General features: G+C 37.2%; 1 pseudogene; it reads left to right on the forward strand.

The window, feature by feature from the left end:
* The window catches only part of LOC122148894, a 28833-nt pseudogene extending 18397 nt beyond the window's left edge, over nt 1-10436 (forward strand).
* The last annotated feature ends 2943 nt before the right edge of the window (nt 10437-13379 follow it).

Consider the following 13379-nt stretch of genomic DNA (forward strand, 5'->3'; position numbering starts at 1 on the left):
ACAAGTCGTAATGTTTTGTTTATTTTGTTTTTTAAGCGTCTTTTAAAGAGATTCTGTTTAAAAAAACTATTCACAGAATCTTAGTGGTAATCCCAAACTTTGTGTGAACAGCACGTGTGTTTTTTAAACAAGAGCAGTCCATGTCATTATAATCACGAATTGAAATTATCAATTATTTTTGGTCTTGTCACGTGGAAGGTTCACTGCACTTGATTGATTTTTAAAACCAGCTACTCGTGTCTTTTTTTTTTTTTTTTTGTTAGAGAACTTATTAATTGATCTTGGAAAATGCGTTTGATAAAAACTATGACCAGTATATCGCATTGAAATCCAAGATATCTCATGAGACTTGAAGCTATTCGTCTAACAGCTATAAAGTCGTTGAATTAACCCCAGGAGCAGGGTTGAAGACCTATGGAATTAACAATATAATTTCCACTATTTTTACTTTTCTAAGAGAAAAGGTGCAGAATCATTGCTAGCGCCTGTGCATTGAAATATCTTGCAGTGATATTTTTCTCATCTGTTTCTACATTAGAAAATTCCTGTCGTTCATAGTGCTTTTGAGCCGTTGACAAAACCAAAAAAGTCTGTCAAACAAACATTTTCATCATTAGTTTTGTTAGACAAAATGAACAATGGACACGGAAAGACATAAACGAAAAACATACGCGGGGTTCTTCTCTTTTTTTTTTTATTTGTGCTTTTTTACATCGTTTACAGATTCCATTCATCGTTTCCTTTCCTCGCATCTTAGCTCCATCCCTTAGAATATAAGGGACGGATACACCATGTGTATGCTCTCTCATGACTCCCTCAGGAAGCTTCCTTGATTCTTGTACACCTCGCAGTGCAAATTAGAGAATTGAGATGCCCTTCAAGATGGCTAAGTTCGATTGCGTTTCTGGATCATGTGCATGCGAGGACAGAGTAGCGAGGAAGCTCGCTGGAACCGATGTCTGTTGTCTAGATACAGTTTTAGTATTGAGAAGCACCCCCAAGTATTCTGGCAAAGATGTATTGATTGTTTATATTATGGTATTGTTAAGGGCACTTGATTTTGTAGGTCTTACAGCTTAACATAGCAAAAAGAAAATGAAGGAAAGCAAGACATTGGCCAAGCAAATAGCCATGACAAACATAGGCAAAAAATGAGAAATTACAGAAAACTTGGTGTTTGAGCGAAAACTTGCAATGAGGTGGAATTTGAAAGGAATTGACTATACTTTATTGGCCATGTTTCAAGTTGCATGGGAAATTTGATTTGGATGTCAAAAAATCAAACAAAATCATGAATTCTACAAATGTTATTGCATTCTGTTGTCTGTAAAACACCAAGCATATTGGGAATCCATTTGCACGTGAGGTTTTATTTAAGGAATAATCCAAGCAAACTTACAAACTGACATTAACAAAAGGTAATACTTACAAAGTTACAACCACATGCCCCTTAACCCCAAAGTATACTTTGGTTTTTATATGTGCGCCAGTGTGGTAAACGTGTAACGCACAGTGATGTGACATAAGTAAACATAAAATCATCACCAGCATTTTCCATTACCTTTAAGCTCAGCTAATTACTTTGTCAACAAGGTTGTAATACTCTCCGGGTACACTGTTTCACATTCAGTAAAAAGAAACTGAGGAAGAGAGAAAAACAACAACAACTGGAGATGGAAAACCACCAGATACCTGTGATGACAAACACTTGTTTGAGGGAATTAAGAAACCTGTGCTTAGCACCTCTAGTTTAAGCAAATGTTTTTCTCTTGTTCCGTCCACATTCCCAACATAGTGCACACGCGCTGAGTTACTGATTACAAATTATTATCAACTTAAATTGGCACAAATAACCCTCCTTACACAAACAGTTTCAACCCAGCATTTCGGCTGAAAGCGTAATCCACCGTTTTGTGTACTTAGAGAAACATATCTTGGGATGTCCAAGTGGGGACATTTTGCTCCTTTACAGCCTTTTGTATTTACATTTCTATTTTTATCATTTACTAGCTCTCTAAACTCTCTGAGGTTCTTTTATAACCCTACTTTTATCCACTTTTCCCCTCCCACATTCCAGTATTGTTTTTTTGTTGCTCTTTTAGCATTGCCCTCTTGAACCACAGCTGCTGTCCCAACGTCATAGTCACATACAGAGGTATCCACGCTGAAGTACGGGCTGTGCAGAAAATCAGTCAAGGGCAAGAGGTCAGTATGCCACTGTTTCTCTTATAAGTGTTAAAGTAGTGCTAAATTACTGACAAAAATGTTCATTAACAAATTATTTCAGGGAACTCATGAAACAAGAGTTACAATAGTAACCATTACATTTCCTTTCTGTCAGTTACTTTTGACGTTGTGTCAAAGATCCCAACACTATGTGGTCTCTATAAATGCCAGAACTAGCTGAACTGCATTATAAATCTATGGGTTGCTCAAATGCTGACAAGCATGGCATGTCAACCAAACAAGTGCACTTCAACTCCTTGTAAACTTCAAATATAATATATATTATAGATATATATATATCATAGCTAGATATATATATATATATATATATATATTATCTATATATAATATATTATATCTATATATGAAATGAAACTGTTAATGAATGTTGTTTCTTCTGTTTAATAATGTTTTAAAAAAAGCTTATTTTTTTCAGCCTAGACCACCCTTCCGAAAAGAAGTAAACTTCAGGTTTATAGTAAGTAAAGTTCAAGTATATTTTAAAGTATACTTTATGTAATAAGTATACAAATATCAGTGTTCTAGTAGTATACTTTTACTATTTAAATACTCCTTGGGGACTAAATTGGCCCCACGTTCATATATATAAAAGTATACTTTTAAGTATACTTTAAGTATAAACAGTAGTAAACTTTGAGTACACAACTAGTTTACATATGTTTTTAGTTTGTAATACTAACTATACTACAAGTGAACCTTATAGGTATACTAATAGTTTACTAATTAAATACTTGCATTTTTAGTTCACTTTGAAGTATAATCCCAGTAAACTACTAGTTTAGTAGTTTATATTGCAAGTATACTCGTAAGTTTTTCTCAAGTGAACTTTACATAATACTTTAAGTATACTACTATGTCCCTATTTAGGTATTAATTTGTACATATTTTGTTATATGAATATTCTGAAACATAAAAAAACATCAAACGAAAGAACAGTGGTCTGCTTATAAACAAATACATTTGTTCTAGCTTCATGCATTCTTTTTTATAAACACTTCAAATGTGGGTAAGTTCGTGACATAAAAAATAAAGAAATAAAATAAACATTTTGAAAAAAAACCTAAAAAAAAAGCTATGAATTGGATTCAGAATGAGTAAATCAAACACCCCCAAAGCTCTTGAGCAAGGCACCAAACCCCACAAACTGACTCCCTGGGCACCGCAGCAATATGGCTGCCCAATGCTTTCAGGACCATGTGAGGGGGTCTGCGGGTCCAAACTCTAGGCACATTTGGTTAATAGAGTGGGCTTGTAGATCCCCCACTGTCTTTACCAGAGGTGTCTTCAATCTGACTGTAAAGGCTCTAACAGATCTCTCTGTATGACATGTAAGACCACTGAGAGACCCCAAGAGAGGGGATGAGGGTGCCGTCTCTGAGGATTTAATCTACACGCATACCCTCCAGAAAGTAATAAGATTGTGCTTCTCTACCGATCTACCATTTACAGTGTTGTGACTTTTCTGCTATCGCAGGGCTATCGCTACACTTTCAAAGTGGATGGAGCTCTGTGGGTCTTCCCAGAGCATCAAGCAATGAACAAGTGCCACTTCAGAGCACATAACCAACTAGTAGATCCTGCCTGAGTGGTTGTGATGGCCCCTTGAATTCCTCCTCGTTCCATGTAGGGACCAGCCATGAAGGTAGAGGTCTTCACGGGTCCAAAAAATTCGTGCCCGTCCAAAAAACCGAAAGAGACCCGTAATGTACTACACTGAACCGACCCGGACCCGTCTATTATTTCAAAAGCTGGACCCGGACCCGTGTAGAACCGAGAAATGCCTACCCGGACCCGACCCGGACCCATCTATTATTTGAAAGCTAGACCCGAACCCGCCGGGAAGACACAGACCCGATTGTCACATATTCCAGCTTAAATTGCTATGACAAGTCAATAAACCTGTTGCGAAAAAATACAACTTTTTGTCTTAACGTTACCTAATTTACAGAGCCGTAGTCTCTCTTCCTTGTACGTGACTGCCTGTGATGCATTACAATCCTCCGACAAGAAAGTTATCCATGTTATTCCCCTCGTTATTCCCCAAGTCCAAGCTTAATCCACTCATTATTTCAGCTTCAAAAATCCACTTGATGTCACGGTGACGGATGACAAATGCAGCTGTGCACATGTACATTCTGACTCGAGTTAACTCGCATTATAACTTCGACTGTTTGCCCTTTTGAACGATAATAACGACTGCTCGTTGTGTGCTGTTTGTTCTGTTGTTATTTATTTGCTATCATCTCTGTGCTCTCTGCTCTGCGTCGAGTCTGAATCTGACCACTAAAACTTTAAGATTAACGGTTCATTTATATTATTCTAAAAATGGGAGAAAACATGTAAAGCGCAGGTTTGGCGGGTCGAAGTCATTGCGTCCCTCACTGGTTGCCATAGAAAACATGACACGCGCTTTGAGACTGCACATGCGTGCTAGCCTGGATCAACCCTAAAATATGCTTTTTAACGCCCCTACAATTTGAGCATCATAGAAAACATTCATGTGACAGGTCACCTCAGATTTTGTTGCGGATTTGAAATATGTTAAATATGAGTATTCCAGTCTGCAAGCATTATTACTGTGCGTGCACTTGCATTAACTCTGAGTTTGCGCGCTCTGTTTCTAACGGCAGAGAGAGAGAGAGAGAGAGAGAGATCGCCTTTTTTTTCTGTCTCACGCTTTTCTTTCCTAATTTTACAAGTTGCAAGTTACAAAAAAACACAAGCAGTGTCTGATCACGGCGGGTGTTCTCCGAGTCGATGACTCCGATCACATGGGTATACACACAATGTTAAACAGACCCGGGACCGAAGTAAATAGATTCGGACCCGACCTGGACCCGGCTGATCATTAAAATATAGACCCGAACCCGTACGGGTCCCGGGTCGACGGGTCCCGGGTGCACTGTGAAGACCTCTACTGGGAGGTTCCAGAGGTCTGGGCCAAATGTACCCTGCCCCTGAGAAAGAAGATCCTTACTCATGTTGATTGCAGAGGGAGGGGCTTACAGCATCAGCATGTGCTCGGAGCACCAAGTCTGGTTGGACAAAAACCGTGCGAACCTGTATTGCATCTCCCTGAACGTTGCACGACCTGTGTTGTAATGAGGCTTACTGGGGAAAATTCAGACTTGCGTGGATCTCTGTTGGATCTGCTGTGTGCCAATGAACAAGTCAAAGAGTACCATGAAAGCCAGTCCGTGGGAAAGTCAGATGGTCGTCCATTGCCACCGCTTTCCTCAGGAAGACGCTGAAGTTTAGGCAACTCTTTGTTGCCTGTGAGAGATCATCTCCATAAACTTCAAGGATGCCCAGTTTCACTCCTCTTTGCATAAGTCCTTCCTTTAAATCAGTGACCTAAAAATTATATAAAATAAATGAAAAATGGTTGGCGCAAGTCAAGTCATCTTTATTTTATATAGCGCTTTAAACAAAAAAAAGATTGTGTCACAAAGCAATTTCTGAACAACATTAATTAGGAAAACAGTGTCAATAATGCAAAATGACAGTTAAAGGCAGTTCATCATTGGATTCAGTGATGTCATCACCATGCAAGCTATAGTCAGTTTAAATAGTATCTGTGCAATAATTTGCAATCAAAGTCAACGATATCGTTGTAAATGAAGGGTCCCCAACTAAGCAAGCCAGAGGCGACAGCGGCAAGGAACCAAAACTCCATCGGTGACAGAAGGGGAGAAGGGGGAAACCTACCTTGGGAGAAACCAGGCTCAGTTGGGGGGCCAGTTCTCCTTCTGACCAGACGAAACCAGCAGTTCAATTCCAGGCCTGCCCAGCAAAGTCAGATGTGCAGAAGAATCATCTGTTCCTGTGGTCTTGTCCCGGTGGTTGTCTGAGACAAGGTCTTTATAGGGGATCTGTCTCAAGGGCTCTAGTTTGTCCGGGTGTCTCCGCTGTCTTTCAGGTCTGTAGAGGTCATTTCTAGCTGCTGATACAACATCTGGGATGGATACAGACTGGATCCGGGTGACTGCAGTGAACCTCTGGACTTGGATACAGACTGGATCTGGTGGCTACGGTGACCCTCGGAATAAAAGAGAAACAGACTCATATGACGCGTAGATGCCCATTCTTCTAATGATGTAGCAAGTCCATCGGGTGTTATGGGGAAGTGTTTCGGGTTCGGTTTACCTAATAATGCAGCCTAAAAAACCTTTAAAGGATTTGGATATTAGGAAGCGTATTAGTGTGCTATGTGTAAGCCCAGGTTAAAGAGATGGGTTCTTCTAATCTAGATTTAAACTGCAAGAGTGTGTCGGCCTCCCGAACAATGTTAGGTAGGTTATTCCAGAGTTTGGGCGCTAAATAGGAGAAGGATCTGCCGCCCGCAGTTGACTTTGATATTATAGGTATTATCAAATTGCCAGGAGTTTTTTGAGAACGGAAGCGGACGTGGAGGACTATCCTTGTAACAAGAGCTCGTTCAAATAAGGAGGGGTGCTAAACCCATTCAGGGCCTTAAATCTATACGCTGTTTGATAGGGAACCAGTGCAATGTGTAAATATAAAAAAATCAAAGCTCAAATATCACTCTTTCAAACAAAGCATGGTGCATTATGTGTTAATCTGATATAAACAACTGATGAAAGGAGCCCACATGGAAATGATGTCAACACCCCTTTCATAAACTGAATGGTGATCAGTTAAATTTGAGATGAAACAAAAATTTGAAACAACCTACAAAAACCCAAAAATCGCCATAGAGCCATGTTGTGTCTGTGATGAGATGTCTGTTGTCTGAAGGAGGGAGAAAATAATTTAATAGTAACTTTTACTTCTGTATGATTACTTACAGATCATAATTATCTGAGTGTAACTGAAAACGTAGTCAGTCATGGCAACGAGGTGGTGCTCAGGGCAAAAATGTAAGGGGCAAACTTACTACTACATTTTGTTTTAAAAATGTAGGGACCAAAAAAAGTATATAGGTTGTTTAAAAGTATATAAATCATACTAGTCATCAAAATGGCCCCTTATAATTCCCATAATGCTTTTTAGCATGTTTTTATGTGCGAGGGGCAGTTCCTAAATGAGATTGTCTTAGCTCAAATTAAGTTGGCAGACAGTTTTTTTTTTCTTCTGCCCTTTTTTTTGGATGAACTTACTTGTGTGAAGGCGTTGTTCACAAAACCCATCTTTTTTACTTCATGAAAAAAAAGATTAAATAGAATATGTGTATTAAACTTAGTTGTACTGACTTTTTCATGGATTTTCACTGAAGCAAGTTTAAACATAGTCATTTACCCACTTGGTTTTCAAGTTGGGTTTTTTACAGTGTAATGTTGTCATATGATTCATGAGCTGACCATGCTTTTGGATTACCCAGCATGCCCAAAATCAATAGCAGGTAAAAACTGAAGCTGTCGTGAACCTGTCTTGAACATGAATGTCTCATACTTTGCTGTTATCCTTATTGTTTTCTTTAAGTTACTGACAGCTTTCTCTGTTACTTGCTCTGTGTGTGCGCAGATATATACCAGCTACATAGACCTGCTGTACCCTACAGAGGACAGGATCGAGAACTCAGAGATCATCTACTACTTCAGCTGTGACTTGTAAAGAGTGCACAACCAAATCCATGGTGTGTGGAAATGGATGGAATATACTTTGTTTGCATTTAGGAAAATTTGTCTCTTTGACCCATTTACACAGCAGCCAGATACACAATAAACACATACAGACATATATAAATAAAAAATATAAATAACATAAATAATAGCAATAGTAAAAAAAAATATAATATAAAATACATACTACAGTTCAAAAACATTTTTAAAAAGCAAGGACTCAATAAATTAATCAGAAGTGATAGTAACAGACATTTACATAATTACAAAAAAAATATATATATTTAAAATAAACAATGTTCTTTTTTTGCACTTTCTGTTTATTAAATAAATCCTGGGAAAAAAAAAAAAATGTATCATGGTTTTCACAAAAATATTAAGCAGCTCAACTGTTATTCAACATTAATAATACTATTTTGAGCAACAATTTATTCTATTTGAATGATTTCTGAAGGATCATGTGACACTGAAATGTAATGACTTTAATGGCTAATGAAAAATTCAGCTTTGTATTTGTAAAAACAGTATTACTGTTTTACAAAAATTTCCCTAAAAACTAGTGTTAATTTTGTTTCCTATTTTTTATTTAGTCTCTATTCCTGTGTCAAATGTAACTTAGTTTTTAGCCCATATTCATGAAAATTCTTAGTGCAAAGAGTTTCTCCTAGTGACAAAATTCTAAGACAATTCTTTCCTTTTACAATTAAACAAAAGATCCTAGTAAAGAAGAAAGTAATTGAGAAAGCATCTTAACCCTTAAAAGAGCTCTTAATGTCCAAAATTGTTAGGAGTACTGAAAAGGACTTTTAAGAGGCTTAAGAGTTTCTTTAGCAGTGAAGAAAATCAACAAAATGTGAAGAGGGATAAGAAATTACTTATGGGTTTTGTTTTTATAATATATTATTATAATATAATATAATATGTAGAGGATATAATTTGCTCATGTGGTTTTGTAGGATATGAAGAAGATGAACGTGCGGAAACTGAGTGATGAAATCAGTCAAAAGGAGATCAGGGATATGGTGTTTTACGCTCGGAAAGCCATGGAAGACTTCCGCAAGGCCAAACTTGAGAAAAATATCCTTTTTGACCCTTTTACTTCTTGAAGTGTGTAAAATTGATTGCATAATTGCCGTGCTGCTTAATTGCTTCATTCATAAATCTGTCATTACAATACTGAGGTATCCAAAATATTATTATTCAACCTGTCCTCCAATCAATACGCCTGTATAGGTCGTTTGTCCAAATCCCTGAAATACGACCCATCAAAGCGTATACTACAATTGCACCCCATCTGCAAAAGGACATTTTCATATTAAGGTTTTCTACTCTTTTTATTTCCATTGTAATTTGGGGTTTCATGTAGCTCAGTTGGCAGAGCATTGCGTTATATGATGATATGTAATCATGCGATCATGGGTTCGATCCCAGAGAATGTTCATAAAATGTATATGCTCTATAAATCATAGTTTTGCATGATTTCTGTGAGGGGTAGGTTTAGGGGTGGGGTTAGGTGTGGTCATTCGAACGAATAAGCCACCTAGTAAAATATGTACAAATTACTGTGAGATCTGTGTAAAAAAACCACACATTGCATTTAAATAAACACGTAGTTTGATTGGTAATGACGTTATATGTAATTCATGACGACAGATGCAACACGATACTGTAATTTTTTTACGCCCGCTAGAGGGCATTTAACTTTAAAACGTAAATATCCACCTTTTTCCTCATCACGGAGGTAAAGTCTATGGGTGAGACTTCTGTTTCATTAGCCTCTATAGGTAAATAAACTAGGAGAATAACAACGTGCAGTAAACGGTAAAAACTGTTTGCAGTACAAACCAGTGTGTTCTTAATTAAGATAACAGATCAAAATAATATGATAGGACACATCAATTGTCAATATCAAGCAGTAAAACAAACTGTTTTGTACAGCTAAAAATAGCTGGAAGCAAATGAGACCGGAAGCGAGACCCATAGAATTTACAAATGGCATGGCAGCACCCATTTTTACATCAGGAAAATGGTGGATAGGTCGTAATAAGGTGCTTGCACGTTTGACCTATATGGTCATTTTTTGTTGGAGGACAGGCTCTGTTATACATTGTATAATTCATTTTTTTTTTTTTTTTGCTAAGTCAAGTATCACTATTACTACTGCGTATGGGGGTTAAGATTTAGGAGTGAACCTGTCAGTTTTTTAAAACCTCAGTGTCTCAAATTATGCGGCTTTTTGAAGAGAAGTGTTGCTTTAATTTGTTCAAAGCCACATCTAGAGACCAAAATATTAAATGAATATAGCCACTTAGATCAGCTTTGCAACACACTAGCAACCACCCAGGAACACCTTAGCCCACCACTGAAGTTGTTTAGTCAAAGGTCATTAAATAATTTGAAGCTTAAGCCAAACATTTATTGAACTTGACTCGTCACGTCCCGCTGAGCTGCTAGAGGATGTGTGAGCTCAGCATTGATAAGATGAGCACCGTGTTTGATGACGCTAACATCTACATCCTTCACATGATTGTGTACCAGGCATGGGCCATCTGTCTTTTCATGAGGAATTATGATGGAGCAGTTAGATTATGGAGAAAAAAATCATGAAGCCATACACGTAAGAACATGCATTCATGTATATACTATAATATTGTGTGATATCTGTGCATATACCAACATATTAATGCCTGCTTTTTATCTGTAGTGTCCTTTACCCAGCATATCTTTAAATATTGCATCAATGTATCTAAAGATGGGCCAGACTCTACATGGCTCTGGACAGGAAGTCCACTGGCATAAGTGCACTTCAAAAGGTACCAAACTCCCCCAAAACTGACTGGCCCTTATGTCATTCAATTCAAGTTTATTTGTAGAGTGCGTTTTACGATACAAATAGTTGCGAAGCAACTTTACAGAAAATTATGTTTCTACAATATTTAGTAGTAGCGTATCAGTGGTGACTGTCAGTTTTGTGTGTTATTTCTAACTGTCATTCCCAACCTGTATGACTCTCTTGTGGAAGACTTGAATTGTAGAGCACAAATCACGTTGGTCCCTTTTTAAAACCTTTTGGATTGGATTCATTGTGTGGAAGTTTTTTTGTATTCCATGGGGAGAAAGTGTAGACAGACTTAAATTGTTGTTGCAAGGTGATGTGTCAATGGTTGTACCCAGTGTCAACACGGGTGTTATGGGTTTGCAATTACATGAACATAAATGTGAGAGTAAGTGATTTATACTATGGCTTTTGAAATATAAACAACAGAAACTATAAATATCTATTGATAATATCCAGGTTTTCATCCAAAGTTGCAAAACTGGAATGTTGCAGATAAGGAACAGACATTTGCAAATAAGCACCGTTTGCATCCAACAAGTCAAAGAGAGCAAAATCATTACTTCCTGATTAACTGGCACTAAATATCACTAAGAAAATTAAGAGAAGCCATTAATTATCATATGTAATAAATTATATACACCTCGGAGCAAGCAGACGAAACACAATAAATGCGGACATTGCTTTTGGAGGTGGATGCCTGCTGTTTGAGAACACAGTCGTGTAAGTCTGGGAGGCAATTATACAGAAATACTTGATGACAGATTTGCTCTACAGTATGTTTTAGTGGGAGGACCAAAAAGGTCAAAGTTTGGCAAGTTAGAATGGTCCTGCTGGTAGATATCGTAACATCGGGATGCTCAAATATTCTCAAAGCACAAGACATAAGTAGCATTGAAATGTAAAATATTTCATTACCTATTTAACATAGTTTAAATCTGCTTTAAACTATTAAAGTCTATAAAAATAGTAGTTTTACCAGAGTCAATCAATTGATTTTATGTACCTAATTTTATTCAAGCCCTGACCCAAGATTAGTTATAGACACACATTTCAGTGTTTCATGGTTTAGTGGTTCATTGTCGGATTAACTCTCTTTCTGTCAAATGACCACCACTTTTTGGTTGTCGATTAAGCATAAAAACTATAAGTACAAATTTTTAAAACCTAACTTAGATTTTAAATTTACAGCTCAAATGTGCTAATTCTCTTCCAGGTTTTAGGACTACAGACAAAAGTAAAATGTTTATATATATATATATATATATATATATATATATATATATATATATATATATATATATATATAATACAATTATTATTTACTATTCTGTAGATGCCAGAAGTGAGTGATAATTCTGTTTGTGTTACAGGCGTTGGCCATCATGGAGGTTGTTCATGGAAAGGACCATACATATGTAACAGAGCTCAAACAGGAAATAAGAGGAGAATAATGTAAATAGTGTGTGCTGATCAGACTTGAATTTCACTTTATGGAGAGCCTTTCATCAGTAATATGCTTAAGAGGGTGATAAAGTATTTCTGTGTGAAATGCAAGTGTAACAAGTTTGAACAAATGGAAAACAAAATAAGTAATTCATATAATTTAAGCAGCTGGGCAATTAGAACAGTAAGAGCAGATAAACAGAAAAATATAAGCAATGATACCATAATCGTAGAAACTGAGCATACATCAATACACACAACAGAAATCACAGAGAAATGAATAGAGGGACAGGCACAAGGAGAATTCCAGCAGGAAGCAAAAGAAAAGAGAGTTCTTTCAGGACCACTATCGTCAAAATGATTGACACTTAGCATAGAGTTTGGGTGAGGTGAACTGAAGTGAAGTGTGGCTAAGTATGGTGTCCCATACTCGGAATTTGTGCTCTGCATTTAACCCATCCGAGATGCCCTGTTCTGGGCAAAAACTTTCTGCCCATCCATGCAGCCTGTCGTGAATGAACAGGGAGAGCATCAATAAACCCCCACCCCCCATTATTCAAGATAAAAAGAAGTCTGATTCAACGAGAAATATCAGGAAGCCAAGTCTGAAAGTGGTGAAAGGTTGAGTTGGGGATGAAGGGGGTAATTTGCTCCTGAGCAAAAAAGCTGCTAAATAATACTGAATAGACCGTATATAGGAATGCCATGATAGGGTCGTCGTATTCCTATAGGTAGATAGCTGAGAATCAGCCAATGCGAGCTTGACTCAGGTGACCTGCCAGAACTAATACTATACGCTTCATGTCTTAAACAGCTATGCTTCAACTCAGCACCACACACATACTGTAGTCTGGAAAACCAGAAGAGAAATAGAATGATACACAGCAAAAAATCCAGAGTGAAATTAACTCTGCTGGGAGTACATGTGAGACCACACTCAAGAGTGTGAAAGTGTTAAAATATGAGTGTTAAATTAACACTGAATCAGAGTTAAAGTTAATGAGATAATTAAGTGATTAATTGAGTGATGATTGACCATTATTGACGAGACCTGATGTTAACGAGCAGAATCAACAAAGACGAAAATCACTATTTTAATGTCACCATTATAGTGGCCAATGTTTGCTTTAGTTGTGCTCTTGACCCTAAATATTTTAAAGTCAGATAAACTTTTCATTGTTGATTATTGCGGCTGAATGATTCTTCAGCATAGGATTACCAGCATTTGGAATACAATCTGTGGAATTTCTTAAAATTTGTTTGTTCAA

Source organism: Cyprinus carpio, chromosome A20 (assembly GCF_018340385.1).
Source record: "Cyprinus carpio isolate SPL01 chromosome A20, ASM1834038v1, whole genome shotgun sequence".
Classification (NCBI taxonomy): Eukaryota; Metazoa; Chordata; class Actinopteri; order Cypriniformes; family Cyprinidae; genus Cyprinus; species Cyprinus carpio.